This window comes from Vombatus ursinus, unplaced genomic scaffold (assembly GCF_900497805.2).
Source record: "Vombatus ursinus unplaced genomic scaffold, bare-nosed wombat genome assembly UNPS02014159.1, whole genome shotgun sequence".
In the NCBI taxonomy this organism is placed as follows: Eukaryota; Metazoa; Chordata; class Mammalia; order Diprotodontia; family Vombatidae; genus Vombatus; species Vombatus ursinus.
The window spans coordinates 210,267-222,573 of record NW_020953937.1 but is presented as its reverse complement, the minus strand read 5'-3'; the positions used below and the strand labels follow the sequence as shown (position 1 = coordinate 222,573).

Here is a 12,307-nt window from a genome sequence, read left to right as displayed (position 1 = left end):
CTGTTGTCATCTATCTGTTTGTCTGTGTGGCTCTGGGATGAGGGAGAAGGAGACTTTCTCTATCACTGCTCTTCCTTGGGCTACTTTCAGATGTTTTCTAGTATCTTTGCCTTTCCCTTCACCATCCTGCCCAGAATTCTCTGCAGCTACCTGGATTCATTTGGAGGGGGAGAAGGACCAGGCTTTTCTCTCTCTCTAGGAAAATCTTGCTGAGAAACTTAGCATGGCTCATTTCATGAAAGAGAAGGGATAATGTTTGAATATCAGCATTCTCTCACATAAAGGTCAGGCACTTCTGAAGAATTTAAAATGAACGTCACATAGTGGGCGATGGAGAGGTGCATGATGGACACATGAAAACAATGATTCTGAAGGAATGTGGGACATGGATGAGATCACAGATCCATTGGCTCATTGAAGTAGGGATTAAAGGGTCCTTTCTGGAGAGGTTCTCCAAATACAAAATAGGACAACTATTTTCTGCACATTTATTAAGCACCAACTGGGTGCCCAGCCCTGACTAAGAAAGGTGTAAAAGACAGTCCCTGCCCTCAGGGAGCTCCCAATCCAGTCCAAGACTCATTAACAGGCACAATTTTGAAAAGGAGATAAGCACCTTAGAATGGAATTTCCAAAAGCTCTTACAAAAAGATTGGTGCTAGTTTGCAGGACAAAACTCCAGACTTTTCCTCCAGCACAGACTTTGGAGGTGGGGAATTCCAAGGACCTTTAATGGGTCTTGCCTTGGGCTGGCAAACTGAGGCCTAGGGAATGCCCTTGATTTAGAAAGGAAGTTTTTGACCTTCCCCTGTGGTCAGTTTTATTTCTGAAGGAGTATTTTGTCTTCTCATTCTGGCAACACTTTTGCTTACATTTAAAAAACAAATTCTCTTCTTAGGAAGTAGAATTTTTTTTTTTAGTCACAATTTTTTTCTTCCTGATTGTTGAAATTTCCATGCAATTTTTACTTTGTTTTGTCAGAATTTTTTGGAGGTATGACAAGCCTATCCTGGCTGCATCCTGCTCTGGTCCAATTGACATGGTGAATTTCTCAAAAGTCTGAATGCTACTAAATGGGGAATTACTTGCTAAATGGTGATACATGGGAGGAAAAACCACTGATATTGTTTTCATGATTTTGTGATGATGATTTTTCACTTTGCTTTTATTTAATTTTTAATTCAATTTTCATTATGCTATTTCTCCTGAATATCTGGTGACTCTAGAAACCTGTTTCCTGTTAATATTAACTTTGCTTGGCCCCAAAACAAAACCAAAATTGATTTATGGAACGTTGGTATTAAGGGCAGACTTGACCTTCCTGAGGTAAGCATCGGAGGAGAAGGAGGAGGGCACACAGCATCTCTAAAACCCCACAAAAGATTTTATCTGTGGACAAATTTCCCTGCCTGGACAGCTCAGGACAGGTAAATCTCTGCCTCTCAATTAGCCCAGTGGGCCTTCTTTAAAAACTCTCTTGTTAATCTGTAACCTGACTCAATTTACCTGCAAAGTCTGCTTAACTAAAGTTGGTTTGCTTGGAAGATACATGGGATTCTGATTTCATTCTAACTTTATTGAAGGAAGGAAGCAGGAGCTAATGAATCTGTCTGACCAGGCCTGTGTGACCTTTATGGATATTGTTGTATGTTTAAAAAAATCCAAAACTACTTATCTGTCACTGACATGATTTTCTCTATAAAGGCTTCTTAGAAACTCCCAGTCTTGGTTCAGAATGTTTTTTAAAAATCCTGAACCTGGGCTTATGCATAAACAAATCTGGCTTTGTATCTCCACAATTTCTGCTTTGTGATAGATTTATTTCAGGAGTAATAAACTAGGGATGAAGATAGGATCTAGATCCCAAAAAAGAAAAACGCTGGACTTTCCCATATGGCCAAATCTCTGGCATTCGCCTGAGGCTATAATCCCATCCACTGGCCTTTCATTGTGGCTACACCCAATCTCCCAATTCTGTTAGCCTTAACCTAGCCCAGCCCTCCATTTTCTTATCTCCCTATGTCCCCAGGCCACTTCGGGCGCTTAATCCCTTTTTTTTTTTTTTTTAGGTCAAAACTCAACAGTTTATTGTCTTGTCTAGAAAAGAAGTTACAACAGGAATATTGAAACACAGTTAAGGAAATCCTGCAGTACAGTAACACCTTGGTTCCCCCAAATCCTGTGGAACCATTTGTTCTACATAGAGGCATTTAGAAAACAAACTTAAGCACCAAAACTTTTAAAATTAATGACTTTGGATGCAAATCTTTCTCAAATACATTATATACTCCCCTTCTTAAATAACATATGTCAAATAGAATTTCACCTAATCATGAAACTATTTATTTAACCTAATAATAATCATTATACTGTAGTCCAGTGATGCCTTCAGGATGTATTGAGATGTCTTGTGTTATCTGTCCCTAAACTAAATGACCCTAGACTGTCATGCTCTAAGTTCTTGCATATTTTTCGTTTTTATGTTCCTTCTCTTACTGATAGATTATCATCACTTCCTGTCGCTATCAGCATACTAATCCATAGCATCTACCTGTACAGCCCTTTCTAACTTACTGCTTCTAACATGTGCTTAGAAACCACGTTATTATGTATAAACTCAAAGTAACCCGGCACTGTGTGGGGAGATACAGGTCTCTCCTATAAGTAATGTATAAATTCTTTAACGCATGGATATTGAGATATACTGATATCTCTTGGCTGATGTACTGGTCTGTAGCTGTGTTTGAATAGGTGAGGTGGTGGTGGTGATGATACAAAGACCTCTAGGAACCTATTCTTAGTTCTATGCAGATGAACATTTTTCATCAATAATTTGGATGAAGACTTAAATGCACACTTATCAAATATGCACATGACACAGAGAAGGGATAGCTAATGCTAGATGACAATCAGGAAAAAAAAAGATGTCAACAGGTCAGAATGATGGACTCAATCTATGACGATGAAATGGAACAGAAATACATTAAAAATCCTACACTTGGGTTAAAAAAATCAACTGCACAAAGCGATATTTTCAACTCCTTGAGGGCAGTATTTGTCTTTGTACCCTGAACACTTAGCACAGTGCTTGGTACCGAATAAATGTTTGTTAAGTGAATCATGGGCCAGTAAGAGTTAAGTTTATGTGTTAAGAAATAAAAGACAAAAAAGGGTTTTAATGAACAGTAGCTCAATATGAGTTAATAATGTCATGGCAGAAAGAAAAGCTCATACAATCTTATATGACACTATTGGTAGAGTTGTGGATAGGTACAACCATTCTGGAAATCAACCTGGAATTATCTGAGAGGTTACGAAATTGTTCACACCCTTTGCCCCAGCGATCTCTCTAGTGGGAATATACAATAAGGTCGATGAAAAAAAAAGGTGCCATATGCCAAAATATTAATAGTAACACTTTGTAGGACCAAAAAATGGTTTGTGAATATAAAGGAATATTATTATGCGTATGAAGAATGTGTGAAATGATGCAGAGTGAAGAAAGGAGAACCTCAAGAATAAGATAGAGGGCATGTAACTTAAATCAAGGGAAGCATGAAAGATGAAAATTCAAAATGAATGACAAGACTAATCCTGGTTCCAAACAACTGGTTCTGGAGTGCTCTTCTTTCCTCTCAGTAAGGAGGTGGTGGGCTGCAGGTAATGAGTGTAAATACTCCATCACCTTTGGATGCTGCATCAGATAGTTTCATTTAGTTTAACTTTGCAGTCATAAAGATATTATGGAGAGATTGTTGGGAAGTGACTGTTGTAAAAAAAAAATGCGCTAATTATTAGAGAGACAAAAATGGTATAAGCTGCTTTTGGAAAAAGTAAGCACCCCTTCCACCCTTAATCCTAGCTAGGCTCCATTCTCCCTAACCACCCCCCAGTGGTCCAGATCCCTGGCATTCTATTACTTTATAATCCCTGCAGACTGCTTGACCACTCCTAGATCCCTCCCATAGTCTTTCTGTATATAAGGTCCATCTTGGCTCCATTAAGATGCTCAGATTCTTAAAATCTAGCCAACATCTCACTAACGTTCAGACTCCTTAAGAGTCTGCCCAATATGACGGATGTTCTAATAAACCTTGTCTTTGGCTGATAGAAGGCTTGAGTGGACTTCTTTCGGGCAGGACCCACATGTCATGATCTCGGGGTCCCAGCACCCCTGAGCCCCTAAACCTCAACACTCCCTCACTAAGGAGGAACTATTTCCCCATAATGACTTGCATGTGCATGTCTTGCTGTACTACCTTATTGCTTAAGCGCAGCACATGAAGCATTGTAGCTGCAGTCTACCAAGGTACATTAATTACAAGCATTAATATTTGTGTGTGTGTCAGGGCACACACAGAGCAAGCTCTAGGAAAGATGAGAGCTCCAATACTTGAGGTATACTAGCTTGCTTTGGCATTTGAAAAGCGGAGAGGTCTCCTGATATCAGGAATAGACCCCAGCCTTAAGAATGAGGATGTTTTGAGGATATTAGACCGAGAAGTGAAAGGTTGGGAAGAGGGTTCAGTCAAGGCCACCGATGTGGAGGCAGGTAAGGTGATTCGGAAGTTTGTCTACTGCTGCCTGAGGATTTTGACCATGGAGATGCACCTGAGGAATGATAGCAGGAAGTGATTCAGACTTGTCTATCCTTTCAGGATAAGCAACTGCTCTGGGAGGTAGGAGGTCCTCTCATCAGAGAGGCCATGCTGCAGAGAGACTGAAGGTCACAATTCTACCTGAGTATTGTCCTACTCTGCCTGGGAGGAGGTGGAGGCCTTACCCCATGGTATGTGCTTACCAGAGACCCTCATTAGCATTTTCTCTGGATGTGAAACCTGTCCTCCAGAGGAACAATTCTGGGAGTCTTGGGTAGGATAGTGGAGTGTGCCTGAGCCATTGGGAGACCACCCCTAGTCAGACAAAGGGAGCAGACTGTCAGAGAGCCTGAGGTAGCCAGCATGGATACCCTCCTAGCGGCAAGGCCCGCAGGAGCTTATGCAGACAGACTTTAGCTCAGATGTCTGGCCAATCAGAAGACCCCTACACTAATTTTGTCCTAATACTGTGCAGCAAGAAGGAGAAAGATGTCCTGAGTTTCTCCTCAGGGTGGAGCAAGGTGTGCAGAGACTGAAACAGAGAGGGCTGTGGACCTTGAGAAGGCAGGAGACATTCCACAGCAGAGACTGGTCCTGGGCTTGGGACATGACCCTCCTGCAGCTGATGGCATCAGAGTGATGCAGACACAGCAACCACAGCCACTGTCTGTCTGAGGTGACAGGGTCTCTTGAGCTTTGAGGATCGATGTAACCCAGAGCCCTTGGCCTTCGCAGGCTTAGCTCCAGGCTCCTCCGACATCACTACCAGAGTGGAGGTACCCTTACAGCGAGTGACAGGTGGAACCATCCTACACAATCCCCCTCTCTTTGGAGAGGCCGAGGGCCAAGGGGATGGAGAGCACAGAAGCCTGACACAAGACCTCCTCCATTAGAGCACCATCTACATTGTGTTATAATTGTGGATTAGATGGACGTGCTGGCGGAGCCAATGGAGGCTTGGTCATGAAGAAATTAAAATCTTCCGATGCAGCTGTGGGCAACTGGAGCAAGGCCAGAGGAGGGGGCCACCCTGGTACCCCAAGGCCTCCTCCTCAGTTCCACCTGGACTCATAGGACCTCACAAAGAGGAGGTGGTAAAAACTGGGAAGGTGGAAAGCCATGCCATCCTGGACAGGGCTTCTCCAGGTACCATCATTTTCCAACCTTTGTTATGATGGCTATTTGGGTAAAATACCTTTAAAGCCAACGGTGGGGCCTTTGTCAATAAAGACTCTGCATCCCTGGGGCACCTCCAGGTGACTTTTTCTTTGCCCAGGGAAGTTGTTGGCAGCAGCAGAAAAGTGGACAGTCTGGCTCTGTATGTCCAGAGCCTCCAATGCTGGCTGCAGTGGCAGCATTGGTCGGAATGAGTTCTAGCCTTCCCCACATTCCAGCAGGAGACTGCTGGAAGACAGGAGACAAGCTGGGAGCCACACCTGCACCGGTGACCGTCCACACAGACCACACAGAGGCTTACGAGAAGGCAGAGGCGAGGGGCTCCAGGGGCCCTCGGCCCCTCGACGGCTCAGCTGGATCCTGAGTGATTGGACCCTGGGGATTCTCCAGCACCGTCAGGGTGAAAAGAGAGGCTGAGGCTGAACTTGGCAAGAGTACAGTTGTGTTCTCCAGGCACAAGGCGGGGCGCTCAAGCTAGCCCACAGATTCTGGACCTTTTAGGGAAAGAGCTAGAGTTGATGGAGGAGCTCGGGAACCGCCTCAAAGAAATGCTGGCTAATGGCAGCAGCATCACAGAGCACAGCAGCCCTCACACCTTGCCTTCAGCGGTCGTGCCTAAGAAAAACAGAAAGATGCAGATGTGAGCTGATTGCTAGACCTTGAACAGGATGACTAATGTGGACCAGCTCATGATGCCATGGGGGAGAGAGGCCCTGGCTTGTCTGCTGGGCAGACTTACATAGTGGATGCCACTAGAATCCTATGTCTGAGCGACACCAAGATAAGACTGCTTTCACCATTCAAGGGACTTCCGAGGTAGCCCATCACTGGGAGGCTAACCCACACAAGGGCTGCTAGGGGGCACAGTGGTGCCTGGAGTCAGAAAGACCTGAGTTCAAATGTGGCCTCAGACACTTACTAGCTGTGTCACTTAATCTGTTTGTCTCATTTTTTTTCATCTGTAAAATGGGGTTAATAATAGCTCTTCCTACCTGCCGGGGGCTGTAGTGAGAATCAAAAGAGGCCCCAACTGTGAAGTGCTTAGCACAGGGCCTGGCACATAGTAGGCACTACATATAAATGGTAGCTATTGTTGTTGTTGTGATTACCATATGCACTGTTAACGAGCATTTGTTTTATTTCAGTTTAAGTGAAGGCTGGCCACTGGGGATGCCAAGACAATCATCCTTGTTGTTTCAAAGAGACAGATGTGCTCCATGATCTTCACAAGGGGCTACAAGGAGTTTCAGCCCTGGGGAGCAATGTCACCAGCCCATTGGCATGAGACTTTCTCCTTATTGGTGGAGATGAAGGCCCCACCCTGCATGAGGCAGAGGGGAGTTGGGGTTCACTGGCTAAGCTTCATGCCTGGAGAGCATCAGTTACCTCAGATACATTTGGCTTCCAGCCTCAAGGGAGGATGGACAAGGCCAGTGTCCAGGAAGAAGCTGCCATGAGAGGAGCCAGAAGTCTCCATCATGGCCCTGTCTCAGCTTGCTACTCTAGAGCTTTGAGGGGGTCTCCCCTTGGGAGAGCCCAGGCCCCTCTCTGGGTTGAGCTGAACCATCTCTTTCCCAATGGGAGAGTTCCTTCCCTCTGTGTGGTCTGGGGGAGATCCTGCTAGGTACCTTCTCATATCTGCTGGGCTCTGATTTGGATCAATGGGCTTCTTTGCCATTCTCTCTACGTGTTCACTGTGGAGCTGGTCTTAGGTAGGGAAAGGCCAAGACTTGGATAGAGAGCTTGGGGTCCCCTCTTCTCCTCCTCCTATTTAATCTAGCCCAATTTATAAGCGTCTGTAGTCTGTCCCGGACACACATGCTGATGAGCAAGCTTTGTGGACAGCAGTGACAGGGTACCACCATGCCCTCGACCTGGAGTTGGCCTCAGACTTACTAGCTGGGTGACCCTGGGCGAGTCATCTAATCTATCTGCTTCAGTTTCCCCATCTGTATAAATGATAGTACCTATACACGCGCTGATGGACAAGCTGTGATGTACAGCTTCTCAGCCCGGTGTGTGTGAACAGAGAGATAGAGACAGACTGTATTTCAATGGAATTGGTTTCTTTTGTAATCAGTCATTGTAGTTTATGCATTTAAAAACCATGATGCTGAGAAGCTCCACCAGATAGTACACCAAAGTGGGGTGGGGAGGGGTGTTCATGGCACTCTCCGGGCTTTAGTGAGCGCTCCTCCATATGCAGGTGGAAACCTGGACTTTGGACACTCTTCATCTCCTGGGTCTTTCCTATAGAGGGTGTCAGGTCAAATTCCTCTGAGTGACCACAGGTCTCTTCCCGGAGGTTCACCAGTGACCTGGTCCCTTAGAGAAGGAAAAAATATGTCATCTCCCATCAAATGGGAGTCTTTTGTGTCACAAGGGTGGGCCACTAGAACCACCTATCACTAAGTGCATTTAGGCAGCCATGAGAGGGAGGGAAGAAGGGAGGTAAGGGTTATTACGATCCCCACAATAGGCAGAGGCCAAGTGATTTGTCCAGGATCACACAGCTAATAATTGTCTTAGGCTGAATTTGTACTTGGGTTTTTCTGACTCCAGACCCAGTATGCTCTATCGACTGGACCACCCAGTTGCCTCTAAGGAAGGAAGGCTGTATGAGACACCATGGAGTACAGTGTTTGCTTTGGAGGTAGAAAAGATCAGATGTGTGAAATGGAGGTCTGGGCCCTTCACAGAACAGCTCTGCATCTCTCCAAATAGAGAACCTAATTCTGTTTCTTTCACTGGCATTTTGTGCTCTCTGGTTCTGATACCTCAGCCACTTGAGAACCCCTCCTTTGAATCCATCCATCCATCCATCTACTCACCCATCTATCTGTGCATCCACCCATTCATCCATCTATCTGTCCATCAGTACATCCATCCATTCATCCATCCACCCACTCATCCATCTGTCCATCCATCCATCCATCCATCTATCCATCCATCCATCCAGTTAAGGCACGACAACTTCATTAATCAAGTTGGGAAAGGGTAGTATGCTTTGGGTCTTTGCATGAAATGCTGTGATGTTTCCCAGGAAGAGTGTCCCCAGGCATGCTCTGTGACTCTTCGATAAACGAACAGGCTCCTTTGAACCCAGGGACTTGAAGGTCCTGCCAGTAGTTTTAGCCAAGGTCTAACTTGGGGATTGGAGAGAGGGGAGAAGAGTTTTGATCTGGCCTCCAGATCAGGGCAGCTAGGTGGTGCAGTGGATAGAGCACTGGGCTTACCTTCCTGAATTTGAATCTGGCCTCAGACATTTCCTAGCTGTGTGACCCTGGACAAGTTACTTAACCTAGTTTGCTTCAGTTTCCTCACCTGTAAAATGAGCTGGAGAAGGAAAAAGAAAACCATTCCAGTATCTTTGCCAAGAAAACCCCAAATGGGGTCATGGAGAGTCAGATAAGCCTCCACAACAACCACAGGAGGACCTTGTGAACTTTGGGGGATTCCGAGGGTTCCCACTTTTCAGCCTTCAGGCAATGTCTCTTGAGCAGTAATGATGGACAGAGAACAGTGTCTGCCCCCAGGGAGCTGAGGACAAACCAGACAATATGCTCAGCTGCTTTCCTTTGGACTCTGTAGATACTTATGGGGGTGGCATGTGTGTGTAGAGGTCTTTTCCCTGGAGCACTGAGGGGGGGAAATAGCCAGCTGCCCTCTGGAGTGCAGGCTGAGGGTGAGCCCTCCTTACCACCCCACCCTCCATCCCCTCTAGTCCTCCCTTCTTCCAGCTAACTGGGATGACCTTGGGGTGCTTGGGATACTCCACAGCTCACTCATGTTCTTTTCCTAGTGTGCCTAGGAGAGGATTACAAAGGAAACAGACCATTTTGTCTAGATAAGGGGAGGGTGTAGCTCATTCTTTCCCTCCCTCCCCCATTCCCTTATCTTCTTTCTATCCTGACCCTTTCCCTTTTATCTTTTGTTTCCTCCCTCTCCCCTTGAGAAGTGCAAGAGAGGAGTCCTATAAACTACAGGCTTTCAAATTTCTGGGAAAATCTTAGAGCCAATTTTTAAAGGGCTATTTGGTGGACACCTACCAAGCCAGGGAAACAGTGCCTCTCTTCAAGTCTGTGGAGGAGGAGCAGAAGAGCTGAAAGCTGTCACTTAGGAAGGGGCAAGCTTGGTGGCTGGGGCCATCTCAGACTATCCAAGGCCTTTGTGAGACGGTGGAGAGGTGAGGAAGGAGAGCGCTGAGGAATGGGTGGAGGTTCCTGGGTAAGGAATTAGGAATAAGCAGGCTGGTTTGACTAGCACTGAGTGTGTGTGTGAAGTCAGGTCTGGTATCACAGGCCAACCTCTCTAGACCTAAACTCTACTGACCTCCAATCTCTCATCTCCACTGGCCTTTCAAACTGGATGTCCAGTAGACATCTTAAACTCAACATGTCCAAAACCGAGCTCATCATCCTTCCCCCTAAGCCCTCTCGGGCCTCCTCCCTTCTCCATAGCTGTAGAGAGCAACCCCATCCTCCCAGTCCTTCAGGCTTACAACCTAGGAGTCATCCTGGACTCCTCCCTCTCTCTCAACCCCCAGATCCAATATGGTGCCAGGGCCTGTCGATTTCACCTCTGCAGCATCTCTCCAACATATCCCCACCTCTCCTCTCATCTAGGTGCAGCCCCTCATTACCTCATACTTGGACTGCTGCAATAGCTACTGGGGTGGGGTGGCTCTGCCTACCTCAAGTCTCTCCCCACTCTAGTCCATCTTCTATTCATCCACCAAAGTGATTTTCCTAAAGTCCATGTCCAACCATGTCACAACCCCGCCCCCCCCCCCCCAACTCCAGTGGCTCCCTATTGCCTCCAGGATCAAATACAAATGCTGGGTTTGGCATTCAAAGCCCTTTGTAATATACCCAACCTTCCCAATCTCCTTATATCTCATTCCCCAACACAGATTTTTCAATGGTTGTGTGCTCAGGTCTTCCCTCATGCCTAGAATGCCTTCCCTCCTCCACTCCATTTACAGACCTACCCTGCTTCCTTAAAGTCTGGACTAAAATCCAACCTACAGGAATCCAACCTAGGGGAAGCCTTCCCCTACCTCCGCTAAATTCTAGTGCCTGCCTCCCAGTCTTGTTCGGGAGTGGTCTCTCCCATGACTTTGTAAGCTCCTTGAGGGCAGGAAGGCTCTTTTGCCTTTTTTCTTTTTGTATCCAGCACAAGCACCTAGTGCCAGTAGGTGCTTAATCAATTCTGATTGATTAGATCCTGAGGCGGCTCTGTGAGGCGGAATTAGGGTTGGAGACAGGGACCATCCAGATAGACCCAGGGGAAAGTTGTAGGTGAAATGTATTCAGCCAAAACACTTGACAAAGTTTCCTTTGCTCTTCTTTTGGGAAGGACGAAGACAGCCAGGAAAAGATACTGGGATCTGTTGGAGGAATTTTGGGATTGGTCGGCTCCAGGGACAATCATTAACCAAGAGTGATCACGCGCCAGGAACTAAAAAGGGGTCTGCCTCTGCCCTCAGGGAGCCTACATGCCAACAGTGGGAAGCCAGGGCGACGTTTGGATGACCCTTCCCCAAAGGTGGGAGGGGGAGCCAAACCCCAACCCTAAATGCGCGGGCGGGTCTGTCTGTCCCCGGGGTTCGCCCGCCTGGGAAGCCCCAGGGAAGGCACCTGGGCGTCAGACTCGGATGAAAGCGAAGGGGGTCCCCAAACATCTGGACCCGCTGGAGCGCTGCTCTCTAAGCTGCAGGGGCTTGGGGTTCGCTCATTCCACTGCCTCTGCCCATCAGCACTTAGGAGGCGCTTACTGTGTGCCTGGCCCCGTGCCCAGCGCCGGGGACACAAAGAGAGGCAAGAATGGGAGATGATTAACCGAGGGAGGGAGAGGGCCCCATCCCACGTGACCACCCCTGCACACGCCAGCAGAGGACCGCGACACCACGAGCCGTCCCCGCTGCCCTCGTCCGTGGTCGGGGCATCTCAGTCTGGGTGTCCTCGGGGCCTTTGCATTCACTCATTCAGTGCTTCTTCCCGTCGTTCTGTTGTTCTTTCCCTAGCTTTCCCCCTCCCGCCCGCCCATGCACTCGCTGGACCCCGGCGTCCCTAGGCCCCGGCTGCCCTGGCCCGTGGAAGGTTGGCCCGACCCCGCCTTCGTCGGTCCTCCAAGCGGAGAGAGAGGCCCCCTCTCGATGGTGCTTTCTGCTCCAGGGCCCTCCTAGCCCCAGAGACCGTCCTCGTCTCTATGGTCAGGGCGGGGCTCCCCGAGGGAGTTCTGAGGCCTCCTTGCGGCCGGAGGGAAAGTCCTCGTCTCTCTCTCCTCCTATCGCTTAGGGACCCTGCCTGTGACGTCACTTCCCAATGACCGCCTCCTCAGACCCGCCCCTCGAAATTGAGGCCGGAAGTGGGTGCCGGACACGAAGAGAGCTACGCTACGGAGAGGAGGTAGCGGGACCGGGGCGGCGGCGGCCCGGCCAGAGGGGGCGCTGCGGGGCCGGGGGAACCTAAAGGGTGGGACACAGGGGCAACCGTGAGGAGGGGCCGGACCGCAGAGGGCGCTGTGGGACC

General features: G+C 47.9%; 1 protein-coding gene across 1 annotated transcript in view; it reads left to right on the top strand.

Moving 5' to 3' along the window:
- Window positions 1-12,157: 12,157 nt before the first annotated feature.
- The window catches only part of ZBTB45 (zinc finger and BTB domain containing 45), a 3,835-nt gene continuing 3,685 nt past the window's right edge, over window positions 12,158-12,307 (top strand). Inside the window, exon 1 of the mRNA XM_027859140.1 lies at window positions 12,158-12,184. The gene's annotated coding sequence lies outside the window, so the exon portion shown is untranslated. The remainder of the gene's footprint in view (window positions 12,185-12,307) is intronic.